At 45.4% G+C, this 22,706-nt stretch overlaps 1 long non-coding RNA gene across 1 annotated transcript in view; it reads right to left on the reverse strand.

The window, feature by feature from the left end:
* Positions 1-211: 211 nt before the first annotated feature.
* LOC138258779 (uncharacterized) overlaps positions 212-22,706 on the reverse strand; it is a 121,869-nt gene continuing 99,374 nt past the window's right edge. Inside the window, exon 3 of the long non-coding RNA XR_011198564.1 lies at positions 212-1,006. This is a non-coding gene — a long non-coding RNA (uncharacterized lncRNA). The remainder of the gene's footprint in view (positions 1,007-22,706) is intronic.

Raw genomic sequence — 22,706 nt, forward strand, 5'->3', positions numbered from 1 at the left:
TTGCTGCTAGAATACCTGGTTGTAACTATCTAGAACATAAAATGATAATTTACCCCCATCAAAGGCAGGGGACACATTTAGCAAAAACACTGTTCCCTTCTCAATAATTGTCCAGGCAAAGTAGCGGGCCTTTAACTAGTGTGGGAAGCAGATATATGATCCTTAGATGAAGATGATTGGAGATGATTGGAGGGAAAATGAAATGGTGGTCTAAAAGCTATCATTTATCTTTTAAATTTAAAGGAATCCTGTTTAAATACATGCACAGGGTTTATTTTTATATATCTAAAAGTCTTTAGAAGATAGGCAGATGCTTCTTCTCAATATGCCTCAGATGGGAGGCTGGCAATGGGAACCTTTCTCATGTAATTTGGACTTGTACTGCAAAACAAAGATATTAGATTTCTAATGCCTGTGACTACATCTAAAAATCAATGTTATAAGGAATAGAGCTCAAATCTATATGGTGCTCAGAAAAAGTAAGGGAAGTATCCCTAGCTAATGGCCTCCAAACCATTTCAATTGGTTTCTTGCTACAGACCTATATTTGCCTATTATGCACACTCTGAACAGGTTCACAGAGGAATGGTTTTCATACAGTCTGAGAAATTTGGGCCCTCAGCACCTTCTTTAGGTGGGGGTCTGCTTTCTTAAGCAGCAGATATTTTGACAGAATCAGGAAATACTCCATACCAGAGAAATTAAACATAGAAGGATGAGGAGATGTCTGGGAATCATCTCAAAGAACATATGCCAATATTTTTTATTTTCTTTAAAGAACGAAGAAAGCCCTGATGATATCCTGGTCTCTAGACTGCATCTCATCATGTGGGGAGTGCTGAGGAAGGGATGAGAGGGTTGGAGGCAGACAGAGAAAGGTTGAGTGTGCAACATGAACGTGCTCCGACTTTGCTGAGAGGTTCCATACTCTTCATTTGTAGACCAGCATGTCCTTCTTTTCTGATATGCGTGATCGTGCGATGGATGTTTGTGCGACTGATGTCTCCTGCAGCACAATGAAGTTAGTCTCAGTTTCAAAGCACTTTATTTGGTTACTATAACTATGACAGTGTACGGCAAAAACATCAAGAATAACATAATAAAATAATTTATTACAAATGTAATACAGACAATCTTAAGAATTTAATTCCTGATTCAGTCTCAACTCATACTGTTTCACAGTGAAAATCCAAAGGGTAATATATATTATTAAATGCTACAGCCACATCATACATACAGAGTGACATACATATAACTTAAAATCAGATTGATAAAGCTGGTTAATGGTATATCGTAGCAAACCCAAATAAGATGCTAGGTTTGTAAAGTGCAACAATATCAATAGATCATCGGTTCCCTGGAAAACAGACTTAGGACCCGATTACAAGTCTGATGTTCCTAGGACCGCCGACTCGCTGTGGCGGTTGGACTGCTGCGTCTGTGGCAGTCCAACCTCCACATGACAGAAGTTGGCGGGAAGACCTGCCAACCTACGCACAATCCCCACCAGGATCCTAGATCCCAACGGGCTAACGGCAGTGCCGATTGTAATCAGTTAGGTCAGCGCCACCCTGCTGATTACAATCTTTCTCTCCACTACCCTTTTTATGTCAGTACCCCTGCCATAAAAAGGGTGGTGGAAACCAAGTCCAGAGGGCCACAGTGGGCCCCCTGCACTACCTATGCCCATGGCATGGGCAGTTCAGGGGTCCTCCTGCCCACACTTGAAATGTGCACCATCAGCTGTGCTCATTTCAAGGGTGCTGGGGCACCTGCAGCATCTTTCCCACTGGGTTGACCGGCAGAAACCTTGGTTTCTGCCGGTCAGCCCGGTGGGAAAATTGTAATGCGGCCAATGGGGAGGTCATCAGCACTGCGGCGACAGATGTTTCCAGCCGCCAAACTCGTAATCAGCCCCTAAGTGAATAATACATCACTTTACAATCCAGAAAGTGCAAGATTTGTTAAAGTGCAAGTGACTAAGACAAATAAAAACCTAAAAAATTATTCAAAGTTCATTTTCACAGAATGCACAAGTATAAAAATTTCTACTTCTACAGAATTGATTACTTCAGTGCTATGATCAGATGGCTTGCTCCTTTTTGCACCACTTTATTACTATAATTTGTTCAGGAACTTCTCACGGTTGAACCAGAAATTTAACAAGAAGCGACTGACTGAAAACACAATTAGTCCCGTTTTTTAAGATTTGCTGGGCAACTAAGCAACGAGTAACCCTCACTCGGCCAATCCACTTTCAGCCTGAGTTGCAATACTCTGAACAGGAGAACAAAATATGTTCCTCCATCTCAGGAGCAGAAATACATGCTGGACACATATCGGAGGGCTGGTCATTTTTCCATTTACTACTAAGTGCCTTCAGGAGTAAGCTACCTAATCTGAACCTTACATATAAACTTTTTGCAGGAAGTGGTGTAATAGTGGTCAGAAAGATTTCAATGTACAGGCTTGGCTTGAATTCTAAAAACTGCATTGTCAAACGCCCATGGGTCACCCTTGTAACTTGCTTACCACATGTAAATATGCCCAGTGGCTTGATTTCAGAACTGCAACCTGAGACATACAGATTTTTACAGGGTCTTCCTCTATTTTGAGTAGGCCTAACATGTTACACCAGTTGAAAACAAACCTCAACCAGGGGATCTTCATAGCATGATCCATTTTCATTAGATCCCTGCAGAATCCCTGTACTCGGATAGCTCAGGGGTTGACCAAATGTAAATCCAGTACATTAATTGTTTTCAATTGAGCCATATTCGAAATTCAATATATACCTAGATAGAGGGAAAGAGGAATACTAGGAGTACTGACCGGGACCGATGTAAGTGATATTATAAAATTATTCATAGCTACATCCAGCTTCTGAGTGTCTGCGTAACCCTAGACTTCAGCACCAAAAATTGCAGCACTTTGAGCCTTAACAAGATATCCTTCACAAGACGGTGAGATTGAAAGAGAATAAGTCCTCTTATGAACACGAAGTATACCTTTTGATCTGTGAACTGTTGTAGGGAACATTTGTTGATTAGAGGCTGTTATTGAAATATAACAGACAAAAGACCCTTTCAAGAGGTTGACTGCCAACCTTTACAATGCTATTTCTAGCTGTCCCTTTACCAAAGACCATTTATTTTGTTTTAATTTAATTTAGTTCTAAACCCCTTGCCATGCTGGATTCTAAAAAGTTGTCAATCATATTTTGAATCCCATGGGGGTTTTGACATGCAAAGGGAGTCATCTGCAGAAAGCAGTATAGGAATTGTTTTGACATTTAAGAAGGGAGAATCATTCTTGCATCCTAGCAGTACCTTCACCACATTGTTTACATACAGGGTGAACTATACACAATCAAGCATCTCCTGCTTGCCTTCGCTAACATCTTCCATGATATTTCATGTGACATTGCTGGGGATGAGGAACTATGGAACAGTGGCATTTCCAGAGGGCAGAAAGATCTCGTTTGCTGGGTTTCCTTTCTCTTCAATGACCTTCAAAGATAAAACTTAATGTCATGAATGCTATTTAGTTTTTTGATTGTCATTTCTATAATGGTCTTTCCTGACTTACTTCAGAAGTTAGACTCCAAAAGTGCTCAAAGAACAGAAGATAGATGACACACATAGCATGTTTCAAATGTGCCTTAAATGACTTGCCACGAGGCACCAACAGTACCCACCAGTAACACAACCTCTAACAGAACACAATAGCTAGAATTCTGTTGATGTGAATAACACAGAAAAAACATATATACATTGGTGTCAATATACCCATAGTAGCAATACCCACCAAGACATACTATGCACCACCTTACTACAGAACACAAGACATATCTCTGAACATATTCCCATTACCACCTGTATCTGCATTTGGCTAGTAAAACACCCAGTATTACTTGCTACTATCAGCTACCTACCACACCTACAGTTATCAAGCATTGAGCACCATACCAACAGCAGAAAAATTTAAACAATTTGGTACTGTTGTCTTGTGACACTCACCCAATATCAAGCTTCACAACATTGCAAAATTGACACCATTGGCACATCATCACCTTTTTTTAGCATGAGACTATGGACCTTATTACAAGTGTGGCAGTCTTATAACCGCCACACTCACAGTGACGGTCTGGACCGCCACCAATGCGGCAGTCTGACCGCCACAATAAAACCCTGGCGGTCAGACTGCCAGGGAACTGTGAGCTCATCTGGATCTTGTGTCCCAGCAGTCTGGAGGTGGCAGAGATCCTAATTCGCCAGAGCAGTGCTGCCCTGGGGATTACAACCTCGTTCTCAGCCAGCCTTTTCATGGAGGTAAAACTGCCATGAAAAGGCTGGTGGAAAACAAGTGCAAATGGCCACAGCGTGGCCGTTGCACTGCCCATGCACTTGACATGGGCAGTGCAGGGGCCTCCCTGCCCAGCGCCATCGGAATGTTTACTGTCTGCTTTGCAGACAGAGAACATTGCGAGGGTGCTGGTGCAACCTTCTGGCTACAGCATTGCCGCTGGCTCTATTTTGAGCTGGAGACAATAATGTAGTCTGTTACTCGCTAGGCTGGCAGGCAGAAACTGAGGTTTCTGCCCACCAGTCTAGCGGGAAACTCTTAATGGGTCCAGAAGGGAGGTCGCCTGTGTGGCGGCAACCTCCTTGTCTGAAATTCAGCGTAAGGTGACAACCGTCCGATTATTATTAGTATTGTGAACCTAATCATACAATTTTGCCCACTTCGGCTTGATTGATATATTTTCTGTCAATAATTTAAATCATATTTTATCGAGTTGCCCTCTTAAGCCTGATTGACAACTATGATGATCTCTTATAACATGATAGCTAGCTTCCCGAGCAGGGGTGTGGCTGATGACCACAGAGGCTTCTATTGGCTTTAACACTTGGCTTCTATGACACTTTTATTTTGATATAACCCCTTGGAGTTTTAATAAGAGATATGTGATAGAAAAGTGTCTGCAATTCTCATTACAAGAGGGTTCCGGGGTGATGGCAGTGTCCCTGGACTATTTGACCCTGTACCCACTGGGGTAAGACTTTAAGGTCAGAGTTATATGCAGAGTGTTGGTCAAACCCAGCACTAACACATATTAGGAATGCCTGGTGTAATGATCATGAACATTGTTGTTCAATGAAAGAAAATGTAATTTAAATTTTGTACATTTTCATTGTAGTAATACTTGGATTGATTAATTGAACATACAGTGTGCAGGGAGCATTCACTGAGAATTGTCTTTTGTTTCTTTTATTTTGAAATTTCATGATTTACTATGTTCACAAACTTTAATGCATGTACAACAAGATGGCTACCACAGTCTTGTATGATTAGGCTCTCTTGCATGCTTAATAAAACATTTATAAATAGTTGTTAATTAATTATTACCTGATAAACTTCACACCCTGTACCCTTAAAATGAAACAACCCGCATCTAACATATAACTTACAAAATATAATTATTATAGATTTAAAATAATTAACAATGAATTAAATAATAATTATTAAATGATTAATTATTTATTTATCGATTATTACTAAATAACTTCCTACCCTATACACCTACAAAACCAACAACCCACATCCAATATATAACTGAAAAAGATAATACTTGCACAATTTACATATATATTAATCAATGAAATATGAATTAATTATTATTGAATTATTACTCAATTAGCTTCTCAACCTATACCCCTACAAATCCAGCAACCTGCACCTAATATAGAACTTTAAAATTATAACAATTTACATAATTAATAATCAAGAAAATAATTTATAATAGAATAATAATTAATTGTGAATTAATTCTACTTAATTAACATCCCATTCTGTACCCCTAGAAACATCACAAGCCACTACTACACTATACATTACTATTACGAAACAAATAAAAAATTATAAACCATTTAAAATACAAAGTGTGTTTAAAAATATTGCCAACAGTTATACAAACAATATATAACATTTAAAATTGATATATGAACTTAAACACATGAAAGAAATTTAAAACACTATTTTTACATCTATGTTATTGAAAATGATATTAGCAACACAGATATTCTTGAAAAGAATATTACTTATCCAAAAAATCGATTTCTTGTCACTAATATTTCTGCTTAACGCTATTTTAGTATCACATTTGGTATCACATTATTTTTTGTCTGATATTTCTGTATCATGATATTTAAAATTCAAAATGTTATAGTGAGACATCCAGTATAATGACTCTTAACAGGATAATGTACTAGGACATTAGGATATGATATGTTGATTAAATCATTATGTCGCTGAAATGTTGTAAAGCGTGACATAGTAGTGTTATAGTTGAGAAGAAATATCCAGGATACATAATGTTATGTTATATTATATATTGGTATCTTTATGTACCTCTACCTGTACGAGAACTGTACTGCCCGGTCTGCACCCCTCCTTCGCCCTGATCTCCTTCCGCCAACTGACCTCGGACCTATTATCTACCATGTCCCTACTATACTCTATGACCCTATCTTATATACCCATAAAACACTCCGCGATACAACACAACATCAAGTATTAGGCATAACACCTTAAGTACCAACCTCCATCAACGCTCAACACCTTCCTCCCCCTCTCTTACTTTTCCCTCCCCCTGCTGACTCTCCTGGATGATCAGCAACACTCCACGATAGTACCGCCCAGGCATCATAACAGCCAACCACTCCTTACCCCTACCAATATACATTTTAACCGTATAAATATGATACCTGTCAATAACCGTTGACGAACAGAACTGCTCCTCGACACATAAACACAGCCGCAAACTCCCCACCCCTCCTTACCACCAACATATCGACGACTGACTGTCTTCTGGCTCCCCCCCTCGCACCCCGACAGAGAACGCCCCGACGGCCCGTGAGCTCCGAGAGACATCGGACCCGCAGTTTACAGACCTAACGAACAAGGAGGTTGGGTTCCCAGCCTCCTTCATCCCTTTACCCCTCCACTTCCCCCCCCAATTGCACGCTCTCTTGCTATATCTTCAATTTCAGCCTCAGCACATACATTCATCCCCTCCCCCCTTCATTCTCCTATTCTTATCTCCCCCCCCTTTTCCCTGTACCCTTTTTCCCCCATATCTACCCCGCATCTGGCACTTGCCCTATCTATATTGCTCTTTCTCCTCTCACCATCTCCTTCCTTTTCTCTTCCTTTTCCAGAGGACAATCTTGGCCTCCACCAGCTGCTACCCCTCCGTATAAAACACTGTACCATACCGAAGCACAACCCCTACTCTAACAACAAAGTCAATATTCCCCACCCTACCTACCCTTCAACCAATACCAACCCCGGAACAAGGGTGATTATTCACACCTACCCAAGATGTCGAAGAACCACCCTCAAGCGACACGCCCATTACGGATACTATCTTGGAATGTACATGGCATGACGACCTATGTAAAGCGAAAAAAGATACTGTCCTACCTCCAATCCAAAAAAACAGATATCGCTCTGATCCAAGAGACCCACCTTGACACCCTGGAATCCAGTAAACTTAAACGGGATTGGGTAGGTAGGGTTGCCTTCAGCTGCTGCCCAGCGAATCAGGAATCTGGAAGCAGCGGGCCCCCCAAATGCGGAGTGGCGATACTAGTGCGTAAATCCCTTCCGCTCACTATCATAAAAACCTGGAATGATACGGAAGGAAGGTATATATTCGCTAAACTAAAACTAGGGGACACCTTTTTATGCGTGGGCTCCATCTACGCCCCAACCGGCCCAAAACGCCCATCCTCCTACAGCTAAATCGCCTCCTGACAGAAATCTGAACTACTCGATACATAATTTGGGGAGATTGGAATCTCGCCCAAGATGCTATAATGGATAGGACTGGCCCCCTTGATGTATGTAACAATCACGACAGAGCGCTCCTGACGAACCTGACCACTGACGTCGGTCTAGTGGATTGCTGGAGAATACAACACCCGAAAGATAAGGAATATACTTTCCTGTCTACCGTCCATGGCACCCAATCACGCCTGGACTATTTTTTAGTATCACACTGTAATTCCCCATATACAAGACACTTGCATCCTAGACAGCGGCCTCTCAGATCACTCCCCAATCTTAATCCAGATTCAGGTGGGACTATCCCTCGCCGGTCGAAAACCATGGCGCCTAGCTGTACACAGATACCGCTCTCCCCAAGGAAAGGAACAATTAAAAGCTCACGTATCTACATATATGACCGAGAATACAGGCACAGTGTCCTCCAAAAGGATCCTATGGGCGGCAGCAAAAGCGACCCTGAGAGGGAATATGATGCGAGATGCAGCACTGGCCAATAAAGACAGAATAGCCCGCCAAACCACCTTAGAGACCCCAATCCAGGACCTCACTAAACAATATACCGCCCAACTGTCCCCTAGGCTACGATGCGCCCTAGAACAGGCCCGCATGGCACACAACGAACTCTATACATCCCAAGCAGAATACGCACTGCAAAAACTACGAGGCCGGCATTACGAACAAGGAGAAAAAGCAGGACGTCTCCTAGCGGCACAACTCCGACAAAGAGAGGCCGCCTCCGCCATCGTAGCCATAACATCTTCCTCAGGAGCAGTGTTAACTCGTCCACAAGATATTGTGAATGAGTTTGCCAAGTACTACCGACACCTATACACTCCTGAAACAACGACTGATCAGACACAAATGGAGACATTCCTTACCGCGGCCAACCTACCTCGTTTGTCAGAGGCAGGTAGGGCTCTCTTAGACGGCGATATAAGCAAAGAAGAGATAACTCAAGTTATAACACACCTCCTCTATCACAAATCCCCAGGAGAAGACGGATTCCCTGCGGAATTCTATAAATGGGCCGGGGAAGAGGCAACCACCGCAGTACATGAAGCACTGACGGAAGCAGGCCTGGAAGCTTCCTTGGGCGCACTATCGAATAAAGCTACGATTGTCGTCCTGCCTAAGCCAGGGAGGGATTCCCTCCTCTGTGGCAGTTACCGCCCTATCTCCCTTTTGAACAGGGATGTTCAACTTCTAGCCAGTGTCCTAGCAGCACGGCTCCGCAAGGTGATTCCATCATTGATTCACAACACCCAAGTGGGGTTTGTACCGGGCCGCACCTCCAGAAACCATATGCGAACCCTTTGCCATACGCTGTTAGAATCCCTGCAATTACCTGAAGAAGCCCTAGCTCTGTCCCTAGGCGCGGAGAAAGCATTCGATCGCATTGAATCGTCCTACTTATTTACAACCATGAAGCATTTTGGCCTGGGGGAACAATTTATTTCCAAAGTACGCTTATTATATGATCACCCCACGGCACAGGTCACTTGAGGGGGCATCTTGTCAGACCCATTCCCTATTGGAAGGGGCACGCGCCAGGGCTGCCCCCTGTCACCACTTCTCTTCCTATTGGCCATGGAACCTCTAGCTGCCACCATACGAAACTCTCACCAGATAAAGGGGATCCATATAACCGGGGGCATATCCAAAATTTATCTCTATGCAGATGACATTCTGTTAACAATGTCCGATTTAGAAACCTCTCTCCCAGCACTACTCTCCACTATAGAGGACTTCGCATCCCTATCCGGATATTGGGTAAACTGGGATAAAAGTGAGGCACTACCATTGTCCCGCACAACGACGAGGGCAGCGATATATGGCCTCCAATTTAAATGGACCCCGACTCGCCTTAAATACCTAGGAACGTTTATTAACCGAGGTCTGGAACATATGGTCAGGGACAACATAGACCCCCTCATATCTAAAATGAAACAAGACTTTGCCAAATGGTCATTATTAGGCCTGTCCATGTGGGGCAGGACACAGGCGGTCAGAATGGTCACCTTACCACGTTTTACATATGTACTAGGCATGCTCCCCCTACAGATACCTCTTTCCCTACTCCGTCTGATCGACGCATCCATAAGGACCTTCGTATGGGGCTCCTTACGCCCACGACTGAAACCTGCAACTATACTGGCTCGACGGCCCTATGGAGGTTTAGGACTACCCTCGGTAGAACAATACTCTCTAGCCCTACAACTCTCACAGCTAGCATACACACTTCCAGGTATACCTGACCCACCACAATGGGTGGTCACAGAGAAACTCCTATATGGACAGCATACGGAGAGGGGAGGGATATACGCTGACCATGCTCCCTCTGTTAACCCCATCCTCAAGGCCACAAACACAGCGTGGTGCAGAGCCCATCGACTACTAGGGGTACATCCCTCCCTGCACACCCAGGCCCCCATAGCAGGGAATAAAAGCATAAAAATAGGAGGGAATAGACTCAGATGGCCCCAATGGTCCGAGGCAGGTATCCACAATATATCCCAGATTATAGATGGAGATAGCCTCCGCACATTCGCCTCTCTTCAGGAAGAGTTCGGTATCCACAGTAATCAGGAGTGGCGATATCTACAGCTTAAACATTGTATGCGCAGAACGTTAGGAGCCCCCCCGTGGACGCTCAAAACCTCACCCATCGTCACCTAACTTCAGAAATGGGGATGACAAAAAGGCGTCATGGCTGGCCTCTATGCCGAATTAACAAACCACCTCTATTCGCAGCCTCTTCTTGAACGATTACGTTTAAAATGGCAGGACAAACTAGAGATAACCTATACGGACGAAGAATGGCCAGACATACTAGAAGCCCTTGACAGGGGAGTACGTGAAGCACGCCTAAAATTTTGCCTATTCAAAATCCTTCAGGAGTGGTACTGGACCCCCGTTAAACTTTTTAGGGCAGGGTTGATACCGCACGCGAACTGTTGGAGATGCACAGAGCCCTATTGTGACCAACTTCATATCCTATGCCATTGTCCAACAATACAGTCCCTATGGGATGCGGTACGCCTCGCCCTATCGGACTTCATACAGATACCAAAACCGACCCCACCAGCACTCATTCTTCTACACAATACTCACCCGTATCCCTCCCTATCACGGGCACACAAACGATTACTCCATACGGCACTCGCCACGGCCAAAATATGCATACTCCGGCACTGGAGATCCAGTATTGCCCCCACACCGATAGAATGGATGACGGCCATGTACCAAACGGCCACCCATGAACGAGTGATTTATAACCTACAGGACCAGGCAGAGCTATTTGCGGAGGTCTGGTGCCCATTTCTGACGAGACCATGAAGCAGCTGGCGGGTGACCAATGGCCAATGACCAATGGTTAGGGAATATTAACTATCAATTACCCTCTGAGAACTTTAGAACCTTGGAACGTATCTAATCTCCCATTGCCCCCTCTTTCCCCCTCTTTCCCCTTCTAGCTATTCTCTCTTACCCTCCTTTATCCTCTCTTTTTCTCTCTTTATTAACCCCTAGACCCCTAGACCCCTCATTTTGACGTACACTCGGGACTTTGGACAAACCAACACGACACCGCACATCGCTACCTAACACAAATAATGACTGAGACACCAACTCATATAAGAAGTAGCCACTCTCTCATTGACTTCACCATAACTAACATATACACTACCTACTCCTAGGTAGTAGCTTACAACAGATGGAGAACTACAGAACGATTTATCCCTTGATCCGGCCAGGCTAGCTTCAGGATACAAGGATTCCCTACCTATCCCTCAGTTTCCACCTCTCACAATCCCCCCAGACCTCTCTTCTTTCTTTTCTTCTTTTTCCTCCCCATCCCTCACTTCACATGACAACCTCATCTCTCTCTTACCCCAAGATCAACCCCTCCACACTACCCTACCCTCGTTCCTTTCTCCCTTACTCCCCCCCCATCTGCTTTCTCCTTCTCTCCTTCTTAAAAAATAAGGGTACAAACCTCAACTATGCAATTAGGAATTTGTGTTTGCCTGACTGTACGTGTATATATGTCCATAATGGAAATAATTGTGGCAAAAAAAAAAATATATGTTTTGAAAACTAAACAGGTTATTTATATATTGTATGTACCGCCTCATATTCGTAATAAAACCTTTAAAAAAAAAAAAAAAAAAAAAAAAATGTTGCTTAAATACTGATGTGCCTTATCAAATTTTTAATTTTTCTGTAAAATTTATAGATACAATTTAGATAAGAGGGATGCTACAAAGATTTTACAACTTTGCCTTCCTACATTATCTGGCAGATTGAAAATATGAATATTGTACTGTCTATTTCTATTTTCCAAATCCAGGAGCATTTTCTTCATAGAAATAACTACATTGACACTAGGTGCAAAATGGTCAAGACATTTTTATTACCTCTGGTTTTAAACTTATTATCTAAAACTATCATGGATAATGCAGCCAATTCACTAGAATATTTCTAAAGTCAGTGCTAATGCCTGCAGTTGTCGAATTTTTGTGATTAAAGTTTCTTTTGGATCTATTGCTTTTGATTTGAAAGACAAAGGTTAAATAGCCTGTTTCCATTTCTTTGTGTGAGTTTGTGAATCCACTGCCAGCAGTAATATTTTTTGAATTAATAAAAAATTGAACAATTTTAATGAATCAGTAAATGCCTCTGTGGGGCATTTAATATGCCAGAAAAATTATATATTGAAGGTGTCAAGCATATATATTGTATTTATGGTAAGTTGAGATAGCTGGCCACAGAGAAAGAGGAAATGAAATACTTTAAATTATTAAACAAACCAGTAGCCTTACTTAAAATTACAGGAATCCTTTGGTACAGCAGCTAAAATGAACATCAGAGTGGTGTTTAACCAAAGTTTATCCCTTCCACATTACAAGTGATGGAAAAGGCAGGCTTTCGATTTCCCAGAGAAATCCATGTCATACTGCCTCAGGGAACTGTAACTTTCGGTTAAAGCAAAGGAGGCACCAGCAAGCAAACCTCGAGGAAAGTGGTGAGTGCAGGAGACCAAAATAGTCCAGTAGGGCTCTAGCAGCCTCTTTGTACTCACATGAGAGTCAGTTGAAACAGCAGGTGAAATAGAGCTCCCAGGTTATCAGCAATCTTAATGCACTCTCATCCAGCAATTCCTTGAGCAAACTACTTTTATTATAAATTTGGGTTTTAATGCAGCTGCTGTAGATAAACACATATATATATATATGCAGCACATCTCAGGAAATTGCTTGCTTGCTTGCACTCTGCACTTTATTCTTTTCTATGTCAATAGAAGTCCAGGATTTGTAAAGCATGACAAATCACCTGTGAAGGTCTCAAGGCGCTAAATTGTAGGCAAGGGGGAGATTAAGTAATTTGCCCAGAATCACAAGATGTTGAGCAGGTGCCAAGACTCGAATCTGGGTCACCGAACTCCCAAGTCGGCAACTCAGGCCCTTAGGAGCTGTAGTGTGCCTGAGTGGTTAGATAAAGACAACATGATTTGTTGTCTCAAGTCACTGCTGCCTGACCTGCTCCGCCTCCAACTGCTAGACACCTTGGACCTACAGAGAGCACACTGGGCCTGCTCTCGCTGTGTTTCTCAACCCAACTCTCCACATCTCATTATCGCTTGCACCCTCCTCCACCAGAACACATGGGCTATTCTCTCTGCTGCCCACCACTGCCCAGCACCCCTGCCAATATGACTGCTCTGTGGGTAAATGTCAGGGTCTTTATTACAAAGATCATTGTGTTACCTCACCATCATTCCTATGAACGTTAACTTCCTGTCCCACTATGTCAAGCACAAGAATATCTTGCACTACCTACATACCAAATGCGTCGACATAGCTCTTCTGTGGGAGACCCGCCCGACCCATGCCAAACTCCAATAGGAAGAGGTGAGTACAGTCTTTAGCAGCAGTAGACCAGTTGTGGATCCTGGCAAAACTTCTCCTTCGTGCAATAGCTCTAAAAAATGTGAGGTGGCCATTGTCAAGTGTAAATCTTTCCCTTGTATGGTACTTAAGACCTGGTTGAACGAGGGGGGGCCATTGGGTGCTGGCAAAGCTACGGATTTTAAACAGACTTCTAGTGGTAGGAGCAAGCTATGCCCTCACCACCAGTAAATCTCATTTCTTCATTCAACTATCCTGACTCCTGTCCTCCCTCAACAGAACAGTAGTGCGGTTGAGATAGGAACCTGGTGCCAGACCCCATCTTGGATCAGACAGGTAGGGATGACACACACAAAAGATGGGACAGGGCACTTTTTGGGGATCTGGTGACTGACCATGCTTTGGTGGCTAGGTGGTGGTTATTGCACAGGGGTCACTGGGAATATACATTCCTCAATCTCAGATTGAATCAGTGCACAGGACTCAGTCTTGGATCAATTACTTTCTCCTGTGTGGCCAGCCCCTACCTCACTTCATCGCTTGTGTCATACTGGAGCTGGTCTTGCTGATTCTAGCCCAGTGCTGCTGGGGTAGACATTAGACATGATAGGCCCCCTATTACTGGCGCATGAAGGCTTTTCACCCACTGGAAACCTGACGGGAAATCCCAATTGCATGACCATTTACAGCCCTACTTTTCAGATAATGAGAGCACAGTGCCCTCCCATAGACTGCTGTGAGCATTCTATAAGGTGAAGCTCTGGGGCTCCATGGTGATGGGCATTGCAGCTGCCACCCACAAGAAATGCGTGGTCAGGGACCTCCTGGATTGGGAGATATGCATCCTTAGGGCCTCCCATTCGTCTCTCTTTAAGCAACTGAACTTGCTAAAATCTGGCTGAATTCTTACAGCATGAAGGATGCTGAAAAAGAGCTAACTAAACTTGAGTGGCGATGCTATGAACATGTAGAGAAGGCGGGTCGGCTCCTGGTCACCCAACTGAACCAGAGGGAATCGCACCTCGCTATCCCAGCAAGATCACACGGGTGCACTCCTTATACACCCTTGTGATATTTCCTCTTGTTCCCTTCAATTTATGCTTCCTTCTTTTCCTTTGTGGACCAAGGGGACACAGTGGAACAAATGGAAGACTTCTTGGCCCCCACACATGCCGGTGCTGTCCAGCAAGGGCTGGGCGATATATTGTTGGGAGCTGTTAGAAATGGGTTTTTTGGTTGGCAGTCAGGTTACCCTCTGTCCAAGCAAGGACTCTCACTCTAGTCAGGGTAAGTCACACACAATCCAAATTATCCTGTGCCCACCCTCTGGTAGCTTGGCAATGAGCAGTCAGGCTTAACTTAGAAGGCAATGTGTAAAGTATTTGTGCAATAAATCATACAATAACCCCATATAGCACCACAAAAATACACCACACAGTGTTTAGTAAAATATAGGATATTTATCTGGATATTTGCAGGTCAAAAACGATCAAAGATGCAATAAGAAAATGTAAAGATATCACTGAAAAGTGATATAAAGTGTCTTAAGTCTTTTAAAAGCAAACAAAGTCTCTTTCAAGCACAAAGTACCTGGTTTGAGTGAAAAATCTCTGCAAAGGTCTGCAGAGGAGGAGATGCGTGGAAAATGGTGTGTGCGTCAGTTTCGTCCCTTCGCACACAGACTTGTGTCGTTATTTTCCACGCGGGGAAGACGTTGCGTCGATTTCCGGCACGCAGACGGGCCTCCTCTTCGGGTTGCAGGGTTTTCAGATGCCTCGGGGTCTATGCGTGGAATCCTGGGCTTGTTGGCAAAGCTCTGCGTCGTTCTGGTGGGCGATGTGGGGAAATTTCTCCCTCACGGCAGGCGCTGTGTCGCTTTCCCCTCTGGGAGGTGGGCGTCGTCATCCCAGGTCGGCTGTGCGTCGTTCTGGTGGACCGTGCGTTGAAGTTCCGGTCGCACCGCAGGCACCACGTCGAACTTTTCCTTTTAAACTCGAGTGGCGTTGTCCCAGGTCGCCGTGTGGTGAATCTTTCACCACGGAACAGGCTGTGCATTGTTTTTAGCAAGCTGTGCGTAAATTTTTTGCTGCACAAGGAGTCCAGTTGCAAGAGAGAAGTCTTTTTGGTCCTGAGACTTCAGGGAACAGGAGGCAAGCTCTATCCAAGCCCTTGGAGAGCACTTCTTCACCACAGCCAGGGGACAGCAAGGCAGCAGTCCTTCAGAGAAAGCAGCCAGGTGAGTCCTTTGGGCAGCCAGGCAGTTCTTCTTGGCAGGATGCAGGTTCTGGTTACAAGTTTCTTCTCCAGGAAGTGTCTGAGGTGGTAGGGCAGAGGCCCTGTTTTATACCCAAATGTGCCTTTGAAGTGGGGGAGACTTCAACGAGTGGCTTAGAAGTGCACCAGGTCCCCTTTCAGTTCAATCCTGTCTGCCAGGGTCCCAGTAGGGGGTGTGGCAGTCCTTTGTGTGAGAGCAGGCCCTTCACCCTCCCAGCCCAGGAAGACCCATTCAAAATTCAGATGAATGCAAGTGAGGCTGAGTACCCTGTATTTGGGGTGTGTCTGAGTGAATGCACCAGGAGCTGTCAACTCCTTTAAGTGCAGAGAAATGCTCACTTTCTAAAAGTGGCATTTCTAAAATAGTAATATTAAATCCAACTTCACCAGTCAGCAGGATTTTGTATTACCATTCTGGTCATACTAAATATGACCTTCCTACTCCTTTCAGATCAGCAGCTACCACTTCAATACTGTATGAGGGCAGCCCCAATGTTAGCCTATGAAGGGAGCAGGCCTCACAGTAGTGTATAACGAATTTGGGAGTTGTACACTACCAGGACATGTAAACTACACAGGTACATGTCATGCCTTTTACCCACACAGCACCCTGCCCTAGGGGTTACCTAGGGCACACCTTAGGGGTGACTTATATGTAGGAAAAGGGGAGTTTTGGGCTTGGCAAGTACTTTTAAATGCCAAGTCGAAGTGGCAGTGAAACTGCACACACCGGCCTTGCAATGGCAGGCCTGAGACAAGGTTAAGGAGCTACTTAAGTGGGTGGCACAACCAGTGCTGCAGGCCCACTAGTAGCATTTAATCTACAAGCCATGGGCACATATAGGGGGTCATTCTGACTCTGGCGGTAAAAACCACCAGGGCCAACGACCGCGGGAGCACCGCCAACAGGCTGGCGGTGCTCCCTTGGGCATTCTGACTGCGGCGGTACAGCCGCGGTCAGAAACGGAGAACCGGCGGTGTACCGCCGGTTCTCCGCTGCCCTGGGGAATCCAGCTGCGCCGCCATGGGGATTCCGAGCCCCATACCGCCATCCTGTTCCTGGCGGGTTTTGGCCGCCAGGAAGAGGATGGCGGTATGGGGTGTCGTGGGGCCCCTAAGGGCACCTGCAGTGCCCATGCCAATGGCATGGGCACTGCAGGGGCCCCCGTAACAGGGCCCCACAAAGATTTTCAGTGTCTGCCATGCAGACACTGAAAATCGTGACGGGTGCAACTGCACCCGTCGCACCCCTTCCACTCCGCCGGCTCCATTCGGAGCCGGCATCCTCATGGAAGGGTGTTTCCCGCTGGGCTGGCGGGCGGCCTTCTGGCGGTCGCCCGCCAGCCCAGCGGGAAACTCAGAATAACCGCAGCGGTCTTTTGACCGCACAGCGGTATTCTGCCGGCGGGACTTTGGGGGGCGGCCTCCGCCGCCCGCCAAGGTCAGAATGAGGGCCATAGTGCCTTCTGCTAGGGACTTATAAGTAAATTAAATAGTCCAATTGGGTATGATCCAATGTCACCATGTTTAAAGGGAGAGAGCATATGCACTTTAGCACTGGTTAGCAGTGGTAAAGTGTGCAGTCTAAAAACCAGCAAAAAAAGTGTCCAAAAAGTGGAGGGAGGCAACAAGTTAGGGGTGACCACCCTAAGGCTGTCAGGTCTAACAGGAGCCATCACTGAAGAGTACATGGCTGACTCTATAGCAGCCTGCCCATCATATAAATCCCCTGTGGAAGATGGGTTCCTGGGTGAATTTTATAAAGCAGGGAAGGACTTCTTGGTCCCCCACCTGATGAAGGGGTTCCAGGAGGCTGAGGAGGCAGGCTCAATGGGTGCTTTCTCCAAAATAGCCACTGTCAATTTTCTTTCCAAGTCTGGTAAGGACCTCCTGTGGATGTGCCACCTACCATCCAATATCACTGCTCAGAGTTGACATGAGAATTCTAGCCAAGGTGTTAGCCACTCATTTGAGCATGGTCATACCCCTCCTGATCCATGAGTACCCCACATGGGCTTTGTTCTGAGCCCTAGTTCCAGAGCTTATCTCCAACTGCTGTTGTACCTGGTGTGGGAGACGAAGGATGACCCCTCTGAATTTCTGGTGTTTTCCTTAGACACTGAGAAGGCATTTGACCATGTTGACTGGTGCTATCTTTTCAACATCATGTCCCACAAGGGTGTGGGGGCGAACTTTTTTTGGAAGGTGCATCTTCTCCGTGGCACCCCAGAAACTGTGGTTTCTTGGTGTGGACCTCTGTCGGCCCACTTACCAGTAACACGTGGAACCTGCCAGGGTTGCTCCCTAGCCACCTCCTGTTCCTCACTGCCCTGGAGCCACTGGTGGCTGTGATGCAATGATCACCCGGAGTGACAGGCATTCCCACTGCTGTGGAAGAGGTCAAGGCACTTCATAACACTCATGATTTTCTGCTACTCCGTGCCTGCCCCAGACAACAATAGCGGCTGCAATGTTGCTCATTGATGACTTTTCCCACCTTTTGGGGTACAAAATCAATTGGTCCAAGAGTGTAGTCCTCCAAATGTCCTGTTTGACCACTGTGACCTGTACTCATGATTATTCTATGCACTGGGTCTCGACTGGCCTCATTTACCTAAGTCTTAAGATCAACAGAGGCCTTCCGCACATGGTGGATTGCACAAAGAGGAATTTCCAGAAGTGGTCCCTAATTTATCTCTCCCGCAGGGTCTCAGGTGCAGAGATTTAAGATAACTGTTGCTTGATATCTGTGCTTACATATGGTGCAGCCATAAGCCTAGGTTCCAGGCAGCCCATCTCTGGGCAGACACAGAAGCCGGTGGACTGTGATTGCTCCACAAAAAATCTTATTACTTGCCGTTCCAACTCCCCCATGTGGCAGCTCATTTTGGCCCACCCCAGATCACCTCTCTCGGGACACAGCTGGAACATCACTTGCTGCGTGTCCCATACCCCCCCTGTCACCATACTGCTCTCCTTTCCACTGAGCAGTGTCCTTGAAACCAGTCTTGGCGATGATGGTGGCAGCTTGGAGGGAAGCAAATACATAGATTGATGGGCATGCCCTGGTTTCTGCACATGAAAGCACCATTGTGGCACAATTCTTCCCTGCGCATTGGAGGTGCACGATTCTAATGGGAGTTCTGGAGTACAAAGAACCTGTGCTCAATAGACCAAATGCATGTGGTACCCTGCTGAAGACCTTCCTGGTGCTCTGTATGGAATTCAACCTCTTGCTCCCGGAACATTTGGCATTAATGCCAGTTAACACATTGCCTGCAAGCTGCCCTAGGGCCTTCTCAGACAGAATTCCCCACATTGCCTGTTCTGCAATACATCTGTGTTCTGGGCTGTTATCCAAAATTGGTCTTGTCCTCTACAGGATCCTAATTAAATCACTTGATTCTGGCCCCTTGAGTGTTGTGACACAGTTGTTGTGGTAGACAATGCTTGGCATAGCCTACTTGCCAGAGGCATGGAAGTTCCTCCTGGCTGGGCATGACAGAGCCCTGCGGTAATCGAATTCATGTACTTCAAGGTGTTGCACGATTGGTAACGGTCTCCATGGAAACTTAAGCAGGCCAAGCTGCTTCCCCATGACCTATGCTGGAGATGAGACACCAGCCACTGTGATCTGTTCCACATTCTCCGGTCATGTCTGACACTTCAGACTTACCAGGCAAACACCACATGGTCCCTGCTCTGCTGTCACTGCCCCTTTCCAGGTTCTCCCTTTGTCTCACCTCACTCTCCTACACAACACCTTTGACCTTCCAGACCTAAACACTTACGAACGCAGGTGGACTGCAACTGCTCTTACTATGGTGAAGATTTTATCCTTTTCCACTGAAACAGCCACAACTCCAACCCACAAAGAATGGAAGATAAAATTTCACAGAATAGTGACTCAGCAATGCATGGCATATAAGCTCAATGACAACTTTGATGCCTTCAAGGTGATCTGGGGTTCCCTTCCTTACTGTTGATGGCTCAGCTTTGCCCTGACAGTGCCCTAGAATCCCACATGTGGAGTTCCATTCATCACTGCCACACATAGAGCATGTATTCAGAAAAAATAAGGGAGAATTGAGTGTTAGACCTGACAGCCTGAGGGTGGTCACCCCCAACCTTTTGCCTGCTGCCCTCCACTTTTTGACACTGTTTTTGCTGGATATAGGACTCTGCGCACTTTACCACTGCTAACACAGTGCTAAAGTGCATATGCTCTCTCCCTAAAACATGGTGACATTCGCCTATACCCAATTGCAATATTTAATTTACTTGTAAGTCCCTAGTAAAGTGCAAAGCATATGCCCAGGGCCTGTAAATTAAATTAAATTTACTAGTGGGACTGCAGCACTGATTGTGCCACCCACCTTAGTATCCCCTTAACCATGCCTCAGGCCTGCCATTGCTGGCCTGTGTGTACAGTGTCACTGCCACTTTGACTTGGCATTTAAAAGCACTTGCCCACCCTTAAACTCCCCTTTTTCTACATATAAGTGACCCCTAAGGTAGGCCCTAGCTAACCCACAGGGCAGGGTGCTATATAAGTATAAGACAGGTGTTCTATATGTCCTGGTAGTGTAAAACTCCTAAATTCATTTTCCTGTGAGGCCTGCTCCTTTTATAGACTAGCATTAGGGCTACCCTCATTTACTGGTTGAGTGATACATTCTGATCTGAAAGGGGTAACCAGGTCATATTTAGCATGGCCAGAATGGTAACAGAAAACACTGCTGACTGGTAAGGTTGGATTTAGCATTACTATTTTAGAAATGCCACTTTTAGAAAGTGAGCATTTCTCTGCCCTTAAAATTTGTCTGTGCCATCAGCCTGTCTCCAATCCATGTCTGGGCTGGGCTGGGCTGGGTTGGTCAACAGCTCCCTTGTGCATTTCACCCAGACACCCACAAACACTGGATACTCAGTCACACCTGCACTCATCTGCATACTGAATGGGTCTTCCTGGACTGGAAGGGTGGAGGGGCCTGACATATTTCAAAGGCTAGTGGCCTGCCCTCACACAATGGACTGCCAAACCCCCTACTGGGACCCTGGCAAACAGACCTGTACGGAAAGGGGACCCTGTCCAATTCAAAATCACTCTTTGAAGTCTCCCCCACTTCAAAGGCATTTTGGGTATATAAACTGGGTCCCGGACTCCACTAGAGTCCCCATTTCTAACAGCCAAGATGAACATGTTTGTGTGAACCAGATTCGAGGACTGGATTCTAACAAGAGGATAGCTGTTAGGCCAGAACCTGGTTATTTTTTACTGTATTTCTGTACAGATTAAGGGCCTCATTATGAGTGTGGCGGTCGAAGGACCGCCACACTAACTTTGACAGGGTGGTCCGATCACCCAATTACAACCCCGGCAGGCAGACCTGCCAAGGAAAACGCCGCACCACTGGGAACATGGTTCCTGATGGCATGACCGAAGTCAGAGTTGTACTTAGCCAGGGGGGCGCTGAACTCAGCACCACCTGGCTGATTACAACTTTCCTCACCGCCAGCCTTTCCATGGCAATTTCACTGACATGGAAAGGCTGGTGATGAGGGTGTGCTGGGGGGCCATAGGGGGGCCCTGCACTACCCATGCCCATGGAATGGGCAGTGCAGAGGCCCTCCTGCCCAGCACCGTCAGTATGCCCACTGTCTGTTTTGCAGACAGTGTGTTTTCCGAGGGTGCTGTTTGGCCCTCTCTGTGCTGCGAAATAGCACTCAGCTCCTTTAAGGGAGCCGAGTGCTATCTTGTACCACTGTTCCTGTCGGTCTGACCAGTGGGAACGCTCTATTGCAATGTTCCCGCTGGTCAGACAGGTAGGAATGTTGTAATAGGTGAGGAAGGAATGGTATTGCCATGGAGGTGGCCTCCTTTCTGCGAGTTTGGCTTACTCGGGGTGAGACCTCCATACTCGGAATGAGGTCGTAAATCCAATAGGAACATTTGGACGCTTAACAATAGTATTCATTCATTCACGTTAAAGAGCATTTTAGTAAATCGCAGCGATATTTTATGTCTCTGATTCACATTTACCTTTAGTGCGAAACCTAAATGTGATCTAATGAGTAATTTCCATTAACTAACAGTAGCCGAGTCGTTTCAATTACTTGTCAATAGATGTAATAGATTTTGCTAGTGTTTCTCACAGCTGCCTGTCACTTTTTCAATGCCGCCTGGATGGAGTTAAGGTTGAGCAACAAGGCTATGTTTCTGTGCGAAAAACTGGGCGGCTATTGTGTCTGGCAATTGGATTTTCGCGATATTTTGTTTGCACCAAAAGCGTCTTCGAATCACAAATTGACTTAGTGACACATTTTGCACTTAAATATAACAATACATCAAAAATTTGCATTTCAAGAAATGATGTGAAAGCAAATTGTGCACATTTTGCGCATCCGAACACCACACCGGGCTGAGGAAATATTTTCATATTTATTTTGGCCAGACTGTAAAATTGTGAAGGTGTTCGGACACATCCATTTTCTCCGACCTTTTTCACCAGCAGGAAAATATTTGAATTTGTCACTGACATGTATAGGCCCTTCACACGGCTATGAAACTGATATTTGCAGCTGCAAAGAAGCATACAATTCTGAGCCACGTATGAAAAAAAAGAAATCGTATGGTTATTGCTACGTCCAGTAGCTGACACAATTTCTAGAATA

This window comes from Pleurodeles waltl, chromosome 9 (assembly GCF_031143425.1).
Source record: "Pleurodeles waltl isolate 20211129_DDA chromosome 9, aPleWal1.hap1.20221129, whole genome shotgun sequence".
Classification (NCBI taxonomy): domain Eukaryota; kingdom Metazoa; phylum Chordata; class Amphibia; order Caudata; family Salamandridae; genus Pleurodeles; species Pleurodeles waltl.